This window comes from Bombina bombina, chromosome 2 (assembly GCF_027579735.1).
Source record: "Bombina bombina isolate aBomBom1 chromosome 2, aBomBom1.pri, whole genome shotgun sequence".
Lineage (NCBI taxonomy): Eukaryota > Metazoa > Chordata > Amphibia > Anura > Bombinatoridae > Bombina > Bombina bombina.
This window is the reverse complement of record NC_069500.1, coordinates 1,378,227,594-1,378,244,034: the sequence shown is the minus strand read 5'-3', so window position 1 is coordinate 1,378,244,034 and position 16,441 is coordinate 1,378,227,594.

The following is a 16,441-nucleotide window of genomic DNA, read 5'->3' as shown; positions in this document are numbered from 1 at the left end:
ATTCCCTACATTAAATACAATTAAATAAATTAAATTAAATTAGCTAAATTACAAAAACAAACAAACACTAAATTACTGAAAATAGTAACAAATTACAGATATTTAAACTAATTACACCTAATCTAAGAGCCCTATCAAAATAAAAAAGCCCCCCAAAATAAAAATAAACCCTAGCCGAAACTAAACTATCAATAGCCCTTAAAAGGGCCTTTTGCGGGGCATCGACCCAAATAAATCAGCTCTTTTACCTGAAAAAAAATACAAACAACCCCCCCAACAGTAAAACCCACCACCCACACAACCAACCCCCCAAATAAAACCCTAACTAAAAAAAAATAAGCTCCCCATTGACCTGAAAAGGGCATTTGGATGGCCATTGCCCTTAAAAGGGCATTTAGCTCTATTGCTGGCCAAAGCCATAACATAAAAATAAAACCCACCCAATACACCCTTAAAAAATCCTAACACTAACCCCCGAAGATTCACTTACCGGGATAAGTCTTCATCCAAGCGGCAAGATGTCCTCAACGAAGCTGGCAGAAGTGGTCCTCCAGACGGGCAGAAGTCTTCATCCAGATGGCATCTTCTATCTTCATCCTTCCGACGCGGAGCGGGTCCATCTTCAAGACATCCGGCGTAGAGCATCCTCTTCAATCGACGGCTTCTTCAGATTGAAGGTACCTTTAAGTGACGTCATCCAAGATGGCATCCCTTAGATTCCAATTGGCTAATAGAATTCTTTAAGCCAATCGGAATTAAGGTAGATAAAATCCTATTGGCTGATGCAATCAGCCAATAGGATTGAGCTTGCATTCTATTGGCTGTTCCAATCATTCTATTGGCTGTTCCAATCTATTGGCTGTTCCAAAACTAAATACTTATAGGTAAGTATTTAGTTTTGAATAGCAATAATTTAGTTAATGATAGTAATTGTATTCATATTTATTTTAATTATATTTAAGTTAGGGGGTGTTAGGGTTTGACTTAGGTTTAGTGGTTAATAAATTTAGAATAGTGGTGGGGACGTTGAGGGAGGCAGATTGGGGTTAATAAATGTAGGTAGGTGGTGGCGATGTTAGGGACAGCAGATTAGGGGTTAATAATATTTAACTAGTGTTTGCGAGGCGGGAGTACGGCGGTTTAGGGGTTAATACATTTAATATAGTGGCAGCGATGTTGGGGGCGGCAGATTAAGGGTTAATAAGTGTAGGTAGGTTGCGGTGACATTGGAGGAGGGAGATTAGGGGTTAATAAATATAATGTAGGTGGCAGCGATGTCGGGAGTGGCAGATTAGAGGTTAATATTTTTATTTTAGTGTTTGCGATGCGGGAGGGCCTCGGTTTAGGGGTTAATAGGGAGTTTATGGGTGTTAGTGTACTTTTTAGCACTTTAGTTATGAGTTTTATGCTACAGCTTTGTAGCGTAAAACTCATATCTACTGACTTTTGAATGCGTTAGGAATCTTGGCGGTAGAGACTGTACCGCTCACTTTTTGGCCTCCCAGGCAGACTCGTAATACCGGCGCTATGGAAGTCTCATAGAAAAAAGCCTTTACGAAATTTACGTAAGTTTGTTTGCGGTAAGGCCAAACAAGTGTGCAGTGACCCTAAACCTGCAAGACTCGTAATAGCAGTGGGCGTAAAAAAGCAGCGTTAGGACTTGTTAATGCTGCTTTTTTACCTTAACGCAAAACTTGTAATCTAGCCGTTAGTGTTTGTTTTTGCAATTTAGTCATTTTTAATAGTATATTTAAATAATTTTAGTAGGGTTAGGGTTTTTTAATATGTAATATAGTTAATTTAATTGCTAGTTTAATGTTATTGTAGTATAATAGTAAGGATAGGTTAATTAATAGTTTAATATAGTTTATTTTAATTCTAAAGGTAAGTTTTAATTTATTATACGAAAGGGATGTTGTAAATTGAATGTAACGTTAGGGGGTTGTTAGGTTTAGGGGTTAATAGCTTAATTTAATTTATGGTGATGTGGGGGCTGGCGGTTTAGGGGTTAATAGGTTTAGTTAATGGTAGTGATGTGGGAGGCCAGAGGTTTAGGGGTTAATACGTTTATTTAGGTGGCGGCGGGGTCCAGGAGCAGAGGGATAGGGGTTAATATGTTTATTTAGGTTGCAGCGGGGTCCGGGAGCGGCGGAATAGGAGTTAATAACTTTATTAAAGTTGTGGCGGGGTACGGGAGCAACGGGATAGGGGTTAAACATTTTAGTATAGTGGCCTTGTTTAGTGACAGGATATAAATAAAGTTGGAACAAACAGCGAGATTGATGACTGTTAGTTAACAACAGTCTGATGCTCATTGCCCCGTACTTGGTGCGTGGCTTTTTGACGGCTTTTTTTATAAATATGGAGAGCTATTCAGGTCCGCGGCCGCGATGTTAGGTGAGCGTATTGGTGCCGGTGAATGCAGCATAGTTGAGGCTTTGATAAATATCCCCTAAAGCTAAAATTAACCTTTTAGGCTACGTGATTAACCCCTTCACTGCTGGACATAATACAAGTGTGGTGTGCAGCGGCATTTAGCAGCCTATTAATTACCAAAAAGCAATGACAAAGCCATATATGTCTGCTATTTCTGAACAAAGGGGATCCCTGAGAAATTTTTACAAACATTTGTGCCATGATTGCACAAGCAGTATGTAAATAATTTCTGTGAGAAACCCAAACGGCTAGATTACGAGTTTTGCATTAGAGACTATGCGGTGCTAACGAGCAGTTTTTGCTCACGTTCACTTACCTGCAGCGCTGGTATTACATGTTTTTATAAACCCGGCGTTAAAAGACAAGAAGTGAGCGTTGAGCAAAATTTTTCTCCTTACCGCACTCCAATACCAGCACTGCTTAAGTCAGCAGTGAGCTGGCCATACGTGCTCGTGCACAATTTCCTCATAGGAATCAACGTGGAGAGCTGGCTCAGAAAAAGTCTAACACCTGCAAAAAAGCAGCGTAAAACTCGGTAACGCAGCCCCTAACACCTAACACCCTAACATGAATCCCGAGTCTAAACACCCCTAATCTTACACTTATTAACCCCTAATCTGCCGCCCCCGACATTGCCAACACCTGCATTATATTTATTAACCCCTAATCTGCTGCTCCGGACACCGCCGCCACCGACATTATACTTATAAACCCCTAATCTGCTGCCCCCAACATCGCTGCCACCTACATTATATTTATTAACCCCTAATCTGCCGCCCCCAATGTCGCCGCCACCTACCTACACTTATTAACCCCTAATCTGACGCCCCCAACATCGCCACCACTATAGTAAACATATTAACCCGTAAACTGCCGCACTCCCGCCTCGCAAACATTAGTTAAAGGGACACTGTACCCAAAAATGTAATTTCGTGATTCAGATTGAGCATGAAATTTCAAGCAAATTTCGAATTTACTCCTATTATCAAATTATCTTCATTATCTTGGTATCTTTATTTGAAATGCAAGAATGTAAGTTTAGATGCCGGCCCATTTTTGGTGAACAACCTGGGTTGTCCTTGCTGATTGGTGGATAAATTCATCCACCAATAAAAAAGTGCTGTTCAGAGTACTGAAACCAAAAAAAAGCTTAGATGCCTTATTTTAAAAAAAAATTATAGCAAGAGAACGAGGAAAAATTGATGATAGAAGTAAATTAGAAAGTTGCTTAAAATTGCATGCTCTTTCTGAATTACAAATGAACAAATTTGGGTTCAGTGTCCCTTTAAATATTATTAACCCCTAATCTGCCGTCCCTAACATCGCCACCACCTACCTACATTTATTAAGCCCTAATCTGCCGCCCCCAACTTTGTCACCACAATACTAAATGTATTAACCCCTAAACCTAAGTCTAACCCTAACATCCCCTAACTTAAATATAATTTAAATAAGTCTAAATAAAATTCCTATCATTAACTGCATTATTCCTATTTAAAACTAAATACTTACCTGTAAAATAAACCCTAAGATAGCTACAATATAACTAATAGTTATATTGTAGCTAGCTTAGGGTTTATTTTTTATTTTACAGGCAAGTTTGTATTTATTTTAACTAGGTAGAATAGTTACTAAATAGTTATTAACTATTTAATAACTACCTAGCTAAAATAAATACCAAAGTACCTGTAAAATAAAACCTAACCTAAGTTACAATAACACCTAACACTACACTATAATTAAATAAATTAACTAAATTAAATACAATTACCTAAATTAAATTAAATTAGCTAAAGTACAAAAACAAACACTAAATTACAGAAAATAATCAACAAATTACAAGATATTTAAACTAATTACACCTAATCTAATAGCCCTATCAAAATAAAAAAGCCCCCCCCCCAAATAAAAATAAAAACATAGCCTAAACTAAACTACCAATAGGGCATTTTGCGGGCATTGCCCCTGTAAAAAAATACAAACAACCCCCCCAACAGTAAAACCCACCACCCACACAACCAACCCCCCAAATAAAAGCCTAACTAAAAAAACCTAAGCTCCCCATTGCCCTGAAAAGGGCATTTGGATGGGCATTGTCCTTAAAAGGGAATTTAGCTCTATTGCTGCCCAAAACCCTAACCTAAGAATAAATCCCACCCAATACACCCTTAAAAAAACCTAACACTAACCCCCTGAAGATCGACTTACTGTTCTGAAAATCCAACATCCATCCTCAAGGAAGCGGCAGAAGTTTTCATCCAACCGGGCCAAATTCCTCAACGAAGCCGGGAGAAGTCTTCATCCATGCCGGGCGAAGTGGTCCTCCAGACGGGCAGAATTCCTCATCCAGACGGCATCTTCTATTTTCATCCATCCGACGCAGAGCGGCTCCATCTTCTTTTACACATTTTTGTGTTGTCTGCATACCATCCCCTGTAGCCATTTGCCAATGTCTCTGATAAGTAAATATGTTAAACAAAACAGGCCCCAGAACTTACTCCTGAGAAGCATCTCTATTAACTGCCCCTCTACCCCTTCTATTGAATGCACTCCATTTATTAAAGGGACATGAAACTCCATATTTTTCTTTATTATTCAGGTAGATCGTTAACATTCCATTTTACTTTTATTAGCAAATGTGCTTCATTCTCTTGGTATCCTTTGTTAAAAGAACAGCAATGAACTACTGGGAGCTAGCTGAACACATCTGGTAAGCCAATGACAAGAGGCATATATGTGCAGCCACCAATCAGCAGCTATTTCCAAAACCTACCTATGTATGCTTTTTAACAAATAATACCAAGAGGACAAAGCAAATTAGATAATAGAAGTAATTTGGAAAGGTGCTTAAAACTTCATGTCTATCTGAATCATTTTGACTTAACTGTCCCTTCAAGACATTTTGAGGGCCTGATGATTTAAACTTTGCCAAATCAGACGTGGTTTTTCATGCCGACCCTCACAGGGGCTTGTGGAATTATTCTAAAAAAGGTTCAGTTCCTTTGAGTGGTGAGATGTCTCCTATTGAGCTCACTGGTAAGGGAAACTTAGCTAAGCAGGGGGCACACTTTAAAATTTAAATGCTGCAGCAAAAACAAATCACATTGTGCTGCTTTCCGTTAGCTTTAGATCATTGCAACAAGAAAATAGAAGTACAGTTGAGCATTCTTTTATAATCTCACCAGCCCAGAGACCTTTAGATCATTGCAACAAGAAAATAGAAGTACCGGTGAGCATTCTTTTATAATCTCACCAGCCCAAAGACCTTTAGATCATTGCAGCAGGGAAATAGAAGGACTGGCGAGCATTCTTTTATAATCTTACCAGCCCAGAGACCTTTAGATCATTGCAGCAGGGAAATAGAAGGACTGGCGAGCATTCTTTTATAATCTCACCAGCCCAGAGACCTTTAGATCATTGCAGCAGGGAAATAGAAAGACTGGCGAGCATTCTTTTATAATCTCACCAGCCCAGAGACCTTTAGATCTTTGGGCCCTAACATCTATCCTCTACTCACTTCACAATTTTTGATCCTAGGCAAAGGAAATATGTTCTGTGTCAAATGATTTGCTGAAATAGAAGATGCACTGCATCTTCTGCGCCACCTTGGTCTAATACTTTATTTACATCACAGAAGTCAATTAGACTAGTTTAAAATAATCTTCCTGAACTAAAACCATGATATTTTTGTCCTCTAAATGTTTGTCTTTATGTAAGCTATACTTCTTTCTTTTAAGAGAGTTTCCATCCATTTTCCTATTACTCAGGGGTCAAGTCCTGAGTGTGGGAACTCACCAAGACTTCCACCCTCTCAAAATTAATATTGTTTTATACACATGCACAGTCTTGAGAAAGGCCCTTTTTTGAGGGCAGAAATGCGTTGACATATTGGAGAACTTTGTCAGCTGTGATAACAGCAAGGAGACCGGTGAAAATAAAGACCGAGTCTGGGTTATACACTCACAAAGAAAGAAGCAAGTTGTGACCGGAGCTCATAAGAATACCATCAAGGCCCATTACTGGGTAAACAACGAATCTAAGGAAACAACTACCAACACAGCTGGTAAACGGAGGCTAAGGGACTTAGTACTCCACCGGCTTTTTCTGCACAGCAGAGGGAAGACGTCAACAGTGCACTGTTTTTAAGGAAGGAATCGCTACACCAAGCTAAAAACCGTATGTAAACCTACCTCTGATTAAAAAACAGAGACGCTGAAATCTAAGAAATAACACTGCAGCTACATATTACTGGCTACATTTTGCCACACTTGTTTCAATATACATTGGCTCAAATATATTTTTGATGGAAGGATAACCACCCCATGTTTTGCCAGAACATTAAGCAATAAGGAACTGTATAATATGTGCTTAACCCTTATACATCTGTGAAGTATATATATACGCTAGTCTAACGGATACCAGACATATGGTTCATATACTCATATATGCATTTATATATGTTTTTTGATAGTCATACGCTTAGAGGTACATGAGTCTCCTCTGTTTATTTTTTGGTTTTATCTTCTGAGTACACCTGCTTGCTTATATTATCTCAATTTGAGTTTTTATAGTTTTTTGTTTATGAAGAACACCGGTGTTTTTAATATTGTACTATCATATTTTATATTTTACCAAATGTTTTAAATTGTCAACTGATTATCACTTGTGAATAGATCATCATTATTTTTTGATCTCATATATAAGAATCGTTCCTTTAATAAACAAGAATCTTTTATTCAATAAATATATATATATTTAAACTATAGAATTTGAATCTAGAAGCTTTATTGTCCTGGAGAGACACCATTTACACTTGAAATTTCAATACAGCCTATGTAAGGTGAGAACATTATCAGACCCACAAGGAATCTGAAATACATTTTACACCATTATTAGTCAGAACAGCATTCACTTGCGCCACCTATTTTTTGACCTATTGTACACAAAACCGTTGGGATAGTTTTTTAAGGTGAGCATAGTTCTGCCCGACTGAATAGGCAATCAATATCATATACTGTTTTAACACATGCACACTTACACACACACACACTGTATTTGTATGTATATAATCTATACACTCTGGTTAATGAAAGCGAATGAAAACCAATGAAGGGCTGAATGGTTGCCTTTGGGCCTGAGGATGGACGCCCATGGTTACATGTTTACATGACAGTAGTGATGTCGCGAACCTAAAATTTTTGGTTCGCGAACGGCGGACTCGAACTTCCGGTATTGTTCGCGAACCCGCGAACCGCCATTGACTTCAATAGGCAGGCGAACTTTAAAACCTACAAGGACTCTTTCTGGCCACAATAGTGATGGAAAAGTTGTTTCAAGGGTACTAACACCTGGACTGTGGCATGCTGGAGGGGGATCCCTGGCAAAACTCCCATGGAAAATTACATAGTTTATGCAGAGTCTGCTTTTAACCCATAATGGGCCTAAATCAACTAACATTCCCAAATTGTTTGCAATAACTTGCTTTAAAACATCAGTTATGATGTCGTATCTATCAGGTAGTGTAAGGGTTACGGCCGCATCACAGTGACAGAGCAAACTCCAAGTGTTACGCACCGCAATCAACCGCAAACAGTCCACTTGCACAACCACGAGATATATAGATTTGATAGATAGATACATAGATTACATAGCTCAATCGATGCAATATACATATGATCGATACACTGTACATAGCTCAATAGATGCAATATACATTCGATCAATACGAATTACATCGATCAATAGATGCAATATACATTTGATAGAAACGAATGTTATCGAATCAAAGATGCAATATACATTTTATAGATACGAATGACATCAACCAAAATATGTAATATACATTTTATAGATACGAATTACATCGATCAATAGATGCAATCTACATTTGATTGATACGTTTGATAGTTCGATCGATTTGATATATAAATAAATGGATTTGAAATATTTATAATTTCCCTGACAGAGTATAACAATAAGACTTGTGGTGTGTGACCCGTGGTGTGTTAAGTAGTAATATTCTTAACATTTTACTACAACCTGTTACTCCCCCTATCAGATGAGGTCTATATGGCCTTCATTTGTGGAACCGGGAGATGGAAGAAGATGATTGTTCTGTCCTCCTACTTCAAATTTGTCAGAAACACAAGTGGCTGTCTCAAAACATCCCGGACAGAAGATAGATTGATAGATAGGATAGATAGATATACATAGATTGATAGTTAGATAGAATCGATAGAAGAGAAATAGATAGATTTGTTAGATATATAATTACCCTGATAAAGTCTAATAATTAAACATGCGTTCTTGGACCCAACTAGGTTGTGTTAAGTAGTACTATTCTTCGCACTTTCAGCCCTGTAACCCCCCCTATTGGTGGAGGTCTATATGGCGGTTATGATTACCCTGACAAAGTATAACAACTTGGTAATTTTGTTATGTTAAGTAAAACTTTTCATAGCACTTGAATCCCTCTTACCCCCCCTTTTGTTGGAGCTCTATATGGCCTGCATGATTAGCCTGACAAAGTATAATAATAAAACATCTGGTCTTGGACCCATGGTAATTAGGTTGTGTTTAAGTAGTACTATTCTTATAACTGTAATCCCTGTTACTCCCCCTATCAAGGGACGTCTATATGGCCTGCATGATTACCCTGACAAAGTATAACATCAAGACACATGGTGTTGGACCCATGATAACTAGTTTGTGTTAATTAGTACTTTTCTTAGCACTTTAATCCCTGTTACCCCCCCTATCGGGGGTGGTCTATATGGCCTGCCTGATTACCCTAAAAAAAAAAAAATAATAAGACATGCGGTCTGGTACCCATTTTAACTAGGTTGTGTTTTAAGTACTACCATTCTTAGCACTTTAATCTCTGTAACTCCCCCTATTTGGTGAGGTCTATACTGCCTGAATGATTACCCATACAAAATATAATAATAAGACATCTGCTCTTGGTCTGCGACCCATGGTAACTATGTTGTGTTAATTAGTAATGTCCTTAGCATTTTAATAGCTGTTACTCATACTCACCCTATCGGTGGAGGTCTATATGGCCTGCATGATTACCCTTACAAAATATAATAACCAAACATATGCTCTGGGACCCATGGTAAGTAGGTTGTGTTAAGTAGAACTGTTCTTTGCAGTTTAATACCTGTTACAACACCAAATGGTGGCAGGTCTATCTGGCCTTCATGATTAGCTGCACCCAAACCCAAAAAAAAGCAGAGTGGTCTTAGACTAACACCCATGGCTAACTCGGTTGTTTCAATTAGTACTATTCTTAGCACTTTCATCCCTGTTATGGGTGGTCTACATGGCCATCATGATTAGCCGAACAAAATACTACAATCCAACCTTTGCTCAGTCTTCATAGGCCCTTCATTGGCTGTATTTTGATAGTACAGTTCTTCTTATTTTAATAGCTGATACAACACCGAATGGTGGCAGCTCTATATGGCCTGCATGATTAGCCGCACCCAAAACAAAAATAAAGCCAAGCGGTCTTGGATTAACACCCATGGCTAACTCGGTTGTTTCAAGTATTACTATTCTTAGCACTTTCATCTCATCCCTGTTACTTCCAGGACTCTTGGTGGTGGTCTACATGGCCATCATGATTAGCCTAACCAAATACTACAATCCAACCTTGGCTCAGTCTTCATAAGGCCCTTCATTGGTTGTATTTTTGTAGTTCTGTACTTATTAGTTAAATAGCTGATACAACACAGAATGGTGGCAGCTCTATATGGCCTGCATGATTAGCCGCACCCAAAACAAAAATAAAGCCAATCGGTCTTGGATTAACACCCATGGCTAACTCGGTTGTTTCAAGTAGTACTATTCTTAGCACTTTCATCTCATCCCTGTTACTTCCAGGACTCTCGGTGGTGGTCTACATGGCCATCATGATTAGCCTAACCAAATACTACAATCCAACCTTGGCTCAGTCTTCATAAGGCCCTTCATTGGTTGTATTTTTGTAGTTCTGTTCTTATTAGTTAAATAGCTGATACAACACCGAATGGTGGCAGCTCTATATGGCCTGCATGAGTAGCCGCACCCAAAACAAAAATAAAGCAAAGCGGTCTTGGATTAACACCCATGGCTAACTCGGTTGTTTCAAGTAGTACTATTCTTAGCACTTTCATCTCATCCCTGTTACTTCCAGGACTCTCTGTGGTGGTCTACATGGCCATCATGATTAGCCTAACCAAATACTACAATTCAACCTTGTCTCAGTCTTCATAAGGCCCTTCATTGGCTGTATTTTGGTAGTACTGTTCTTATTAGTTTAATACCTGATACAACACCGAATGGTGGCAGCTCTATATGGCCTGCATGATTAGCCGCACCCAAAGCCAAAAAAAAGCCAAGCGGTCTTGCACTAACACCCATGGCTAACTCTGTTGTTTCAAGTTGTACTATTCTTAGCACTTTCATCTAATCACTGTTACTTCCAGGACTCTCGGTGGTGGTCTACATGGCCATCATGATTACCCTCACCAAAATATAACAACAATACGTGCATGCAGGGAACCATGGTAAGGTTACTTCCTTTCGCAAAATCGAGTATAACAGTTGCAGGCAGAGGTTCTGACCCTGCATTATGGCTGCACCTCTCCCTAAAAGAGGCATGCGTTACAGAGTCTGTGGGCATGTATGCAAAGAGCTGGCCTGTCTAAAAAGAGGAGCAAGGCTGTACAGGTTGTTCTCCTTCAGCCGTTTTATACGCTGTCCCACGGCCACGACCCTCAACAACCACAAAAGAATGAAACACCACATATGCCATCCTTTTGAACAACAGAGTACAGGTATGGCATTGATTTTAGTTACACGGCAATATTTATTATGAACCGTGATATTAAAAACAAAAACATGATTGGACACCCAGTACAGGTCGTTCTCCTTCGCCTTTTTAGAATAGTGTTCCGGACCCCCAACAAAAACAACAGCAGGAAAGAGGACATATGGCATCCTTTTGAACAATAGATGACAGGTAAGGCATAGATTTTAGAAAGACATAGATAATTTTTTTGCAATTGTGAAATAAAAAAAAAACATTGATTGGACACCCAGCACACTTCTTTATCCTTAGGCCTTTTTATAAGAGGCTCCCGGAGCCTCAAACGAAACAACAGCATGAAAGAGGACATATGGCATCCTTGTGAACAATTGATTACAGTTAAGGCATTGATTTTAGAATCCCAGAGATCATTTATATGACCCGGGAAATACAAAAAAACATTGACTGGACACCCAGTACACTTCTTTATCCTTAGGCCTTTTTATAAGAGGCTCCCGGAGCCTCAACAGAAACAACAGCATGAAAGAGGACATATGGCATCCTTGTGAACAATTGATTACAGTTAAGGCATTGATTTTAGAATCCCAGAGATCATTTATATGAACCGGGAAATAGAAAAAAACATTGATTGGACACCCAGTACACTTCTTTATCCTTAGGCCTTTTTATAAGAGGCTACCGGAGCCTCAACAGAAACAACATCATGAAAGAGGAAATATGGCATCCTTTTGAATAATAGATTACAGGAAAGGCATTGATTTTAGAAACCCAGAGATAATTAGTTGCAACCGGGAAATAGAAAAAAACATTGATTAGACACCCAGTACACTTATTTATCCTTAGGCCTTTTTATAAGAGGGTCCCGGAGCCTCAACAGAAAAAACATCATGAAAGAGGACATATGGCATCCTTTTGAATAATAGATTACAGGAAAGGCATAGATTTTAGAAACCCAGAGATAATTAGTTGCAACCGGAAAATAGAAATAAACATTGATTAGACACCCAGTACACTTATTTATCCTTAGGCCTTTTTATAAGAGGGTCCCGGAGCCTCAACCGAAACAACAGCATGAAAGAGGACATATTGCATCCTTTTGAATAATAGATTACAGGAAAGGCATAGATTTTAGAAACCCAGAGATAATTAGTTGCAACCGGGAAATAGAAATAAACATTGATTAGACACCCAGTACACTTATTTATCCTTAGGCCTTTTTATAAGAGGGTCCCGGAGTCTCAACAGAAAAAACATCATGAAAGAGGACATATAGCATCCTTTTGAATAATAGATTACAGGAAAGGCATAGATTTTAGAAACCCAGAGATAATTAGTTGCAACTGGGAAATAGAAAAAAACATTGATTAGACACCCAGTACACTTATTTATCCTTAGGCCTTTTTATAAGAGGGTCCCGGAGCCTCAACAGAAAAAACATCATGAAAGAGGACATATGGCATACTTTTGAATAATAGATTACAGGAAAGGCATTGATTTTAGAAACCCAGAGATAATTAGTTGCAACCGGGAAATAGAAAAAAATAATTGATTGGACACCCAGCACACACACTTCTTTATCCTTAGTCCTTTTTATAAGAGGGTCCCGGAGCCTCAACAGAAACAACAGCATGAAAGAGGACATATGGCATCCTTGTGAACAATTGATTACAGTTAAGGCATTGATTTTAGAATCCCAGAGATCATTTATATGACCCGGGAAATAGAAAAAAACATTGACTGGACACCCAGTACACTTCTTTATCCTTAGGCCTTTTTATAAGAGGCTCCCTGAGCCTCAACAGAAACAACAGCATGAAAGAGGACACATGGCATCCTTGTGAACAATTGATTACAGTTAAGGAATTGATTTTAGAATCCCAGAGATCATTTATATGAACCGGGAAATAGAAAAAAACATTGATTGGACACCCAGTACACTTCTTTATCCTTAGGCCTTTTTATAAGAGGCTCCCGGAGCCTCAACAGAAACAACAGCATGAAAGAGGACATATGGCATCCTTGTGATCAATTGATTACAGTTAAGGCATTGATTTTAGAATCCCAGAGATCATTTATATGAACCGGGAAATAGAAAAAAACATTGATTGGACACCCAGTACACTTCTTTATCCTTAGGCCTTTTTATAAGAGGCTCCCGGAGCCTCAACAGAAAAAACATCATGAAAGAGGACATATGGCATCCTTTTGAATAATAGATTACAGGAAAGGCATTGATTTTAGAAACCCAGAGATAATTAGTTGCAACCAGGAAATAGAAAAAAACATAGATTAGACACCCAGTACACTTATTTATCCTTAGGCCTTTTTATAAGAGGGTCCCGGAGCCTCAACAGAAAAAAAATCATGAAAGAGGACATATGGCATCCTTTTGAATAATAGATTACAGGAAAGGCATTGATTTTAGAAACCCAGAGATAATTAGTTGCAACCGGGAAATAGAAAAAAACATAGATTAGACACCCAGCACACACACTTCTTTATCCTTAGGCCTTTTTATAAGAGGGTCCCGGAGCCTCAACAGAAACAACAGCATGAAAGAGAACATATGGCATCCTTGTGAACAATTGATTACAGTTAAGGCATTGATTTTAGAATCCCAGAGATCATTTATATGACCCGGGAAATAGAAAAAAACATTGATTGGACACCCAGTACACTTCTTTATCCTTAGGCCTTTTTATAAGAGGCTCCCGGAGCCTCAACAGAAACAACAGCATGAAAGAGGACACATGGCATCCTTGTGAACAATTGATTACAGTTAAGGAATTGATTTTAGAATCCCAGAGATCATTTATATGAACCGGGAAATAGAAAAAAACATTGATTGGACACCCAGTACACTTCTTTATCCTTAGGCCTTTTTATAAGAGGCTCCCGGAGCCTCAACAGAAACAACAGCATGAAAGAGGACATATGGCATCCTTGTGATCAATTGATTACAGTTAAGGCATTGATTTTAGAATCCTAGAGATCATTTATATGAACCGGGAAATAGAAAAAAACATTGATTGGACACCCAGTACACTTCTTTATCCTTAGGCCTTTTTATAAGAGGGTCCCGGAGCCTCAACAGAAAAAACATCATGAAAGAGGACATATGGCATCCTTTTGAATAATAGATTACAGGAAAGGCATTGATTTTAGAAACCCAGAGATAATTAGTTGCAACCAGGAAATAGAAAAAAACATAGATTAGACACCCAGTACACTTATTTATCCTTAGGCCTTTTTATAAGAGGGTCCCGGAGCCTCAACAGAAAAAAAATCATGAAAGAGGACATATGGCATCCTTTTGAATAATAGATTACAGGAAAGGCATTGATTTTAGAAACCCAGAGATAATTAGTTGCAACCGGGAAATAGAAAAAAACATAGATTAGACACCCAGTACACTTATTTATCCTTAGGCCTTTTTATAAGAGGCTCCCGGAGCCTCAACAGAAAAAACATCATGAAAGAGGACATATGGCATCCTTTTGAATAATAGATTACAGGAAAGGCATAGATTTTAGAAACCCAGAGATAATTAGTTGCAAACGGGAAATAGAAAAAAACATTGATTAGACACCCATTACACTTATTTATCCTTAGGCCTTTTTATAAGAGGGTCCCGGAGCCTCAACCGAAACAACAGCATGAAAGAGGACATATGGCATCCTTTTGAATAATAGATTACAAGAAAGGCATTGATTTTAGAAACCCAGAGATAATTAGTTGCAACCGGAAAATAGAAATAAACATTGATTAGACACCCAGTACACTTATTTATACTTAGGCCTTTTTATAAGAGGGTCCCGGAGCCTCAACCGAAACAACAGCATGAAAGAGGACATATTGCATCATTTTGAATTATAGATGACAGGAAAGGCATTGATTTTAGAAACCCAGAGATAATTAGTTGCAACCGGGAAATAGAAAAAAACATTGATTAGACACCCAGTACACTTATTTTTCCTTAGGCCTTTTTATAAGAGGGTCCCGGAGCCTCAACAGAAAAAACATCATGAAAGAGGACATATGGCATCCTTTTGAATAATAGATTACAGGAAAGGCATAGATTTTAGAAACCCAGAGGTAATTAGTTGCAACCGGGAAATAGAAATAAACATTGATTAGACACCCAGTACACTTATTTATCCTTAGGCCTTTTTATAAGAGGGTCCCGGAGTCTCAACAGAAAAAACATCATGAAAGAGGACATATAGCATCCTTTTGAATAATAGATTACAGGAAAGGCATAGATTTTAGAAACCCAGAGATAATTAGTTGCAACTGGGAAATAGAAAAAAACATTGATTAGACACCCAGTACACTTATTTATCCTTAGGCCTTTTTATAAGAGGGTCCCGGAGCCTCAACAGAAAAAACATCATGAAAAAGGACATATGGCATACTTTTGAATAATAGATTACAGGAAAGGCATTGATTTTAGAAACCCAGAGATAATTAGTTGCAACCGGGAAATAGAAAAAAAAATTGATTGGACACCCAGCACACACACTTCTTTATCCTTAGGCCTTTTTATAAGAGGGTCCCGGAGCCTCAACAGAAACAACAGCATGAAAGAGAACATATGGCATCCTTGTGAACAATTGATTACAGTTAAGGCATTGATTTTAGAATCCCAGAGATCATTTATATGACCCGGGAAATAGAAAAAAACATTGACTGGACACCCAGTACACTTCTTTATCCTTAGGCCTTTTTATAAGAGGCTCCCGGAGCCTCAACAGAAACAACAGCATGAAAGAGGACACATGGCATCCTTGTGAACAATTGATTACAGTTAAGGAATTGATTTTAGAATCCCAGAGATCATTTATATGAACCGGGAAATAGAAAAAAACATTGATTGGACACCCAGTACACTTCTTTATCCTTAGGCCTTTTTATAAGAGGCTCCCGGAGCCTCAACAGAAACAACAGCATGAAAGAGGACATATGGCATCCTTGTGATCAATTGATTACAGTTAAGGCATTGATTTTAGAATCCCAGAGATCATTTATATGAACCGGGAAATAGAAAAAAACATTGATTGGACACCCAGTACACTTCTTTATCCTTAGGCCTTTTTATAAGAGGCTCCCGGAGCCTCAACAGAAAAAACATCATGAAAGAGGACATATGGCATCCTTTTGAATAATAGATTACAGGAAAGGCATTGATTT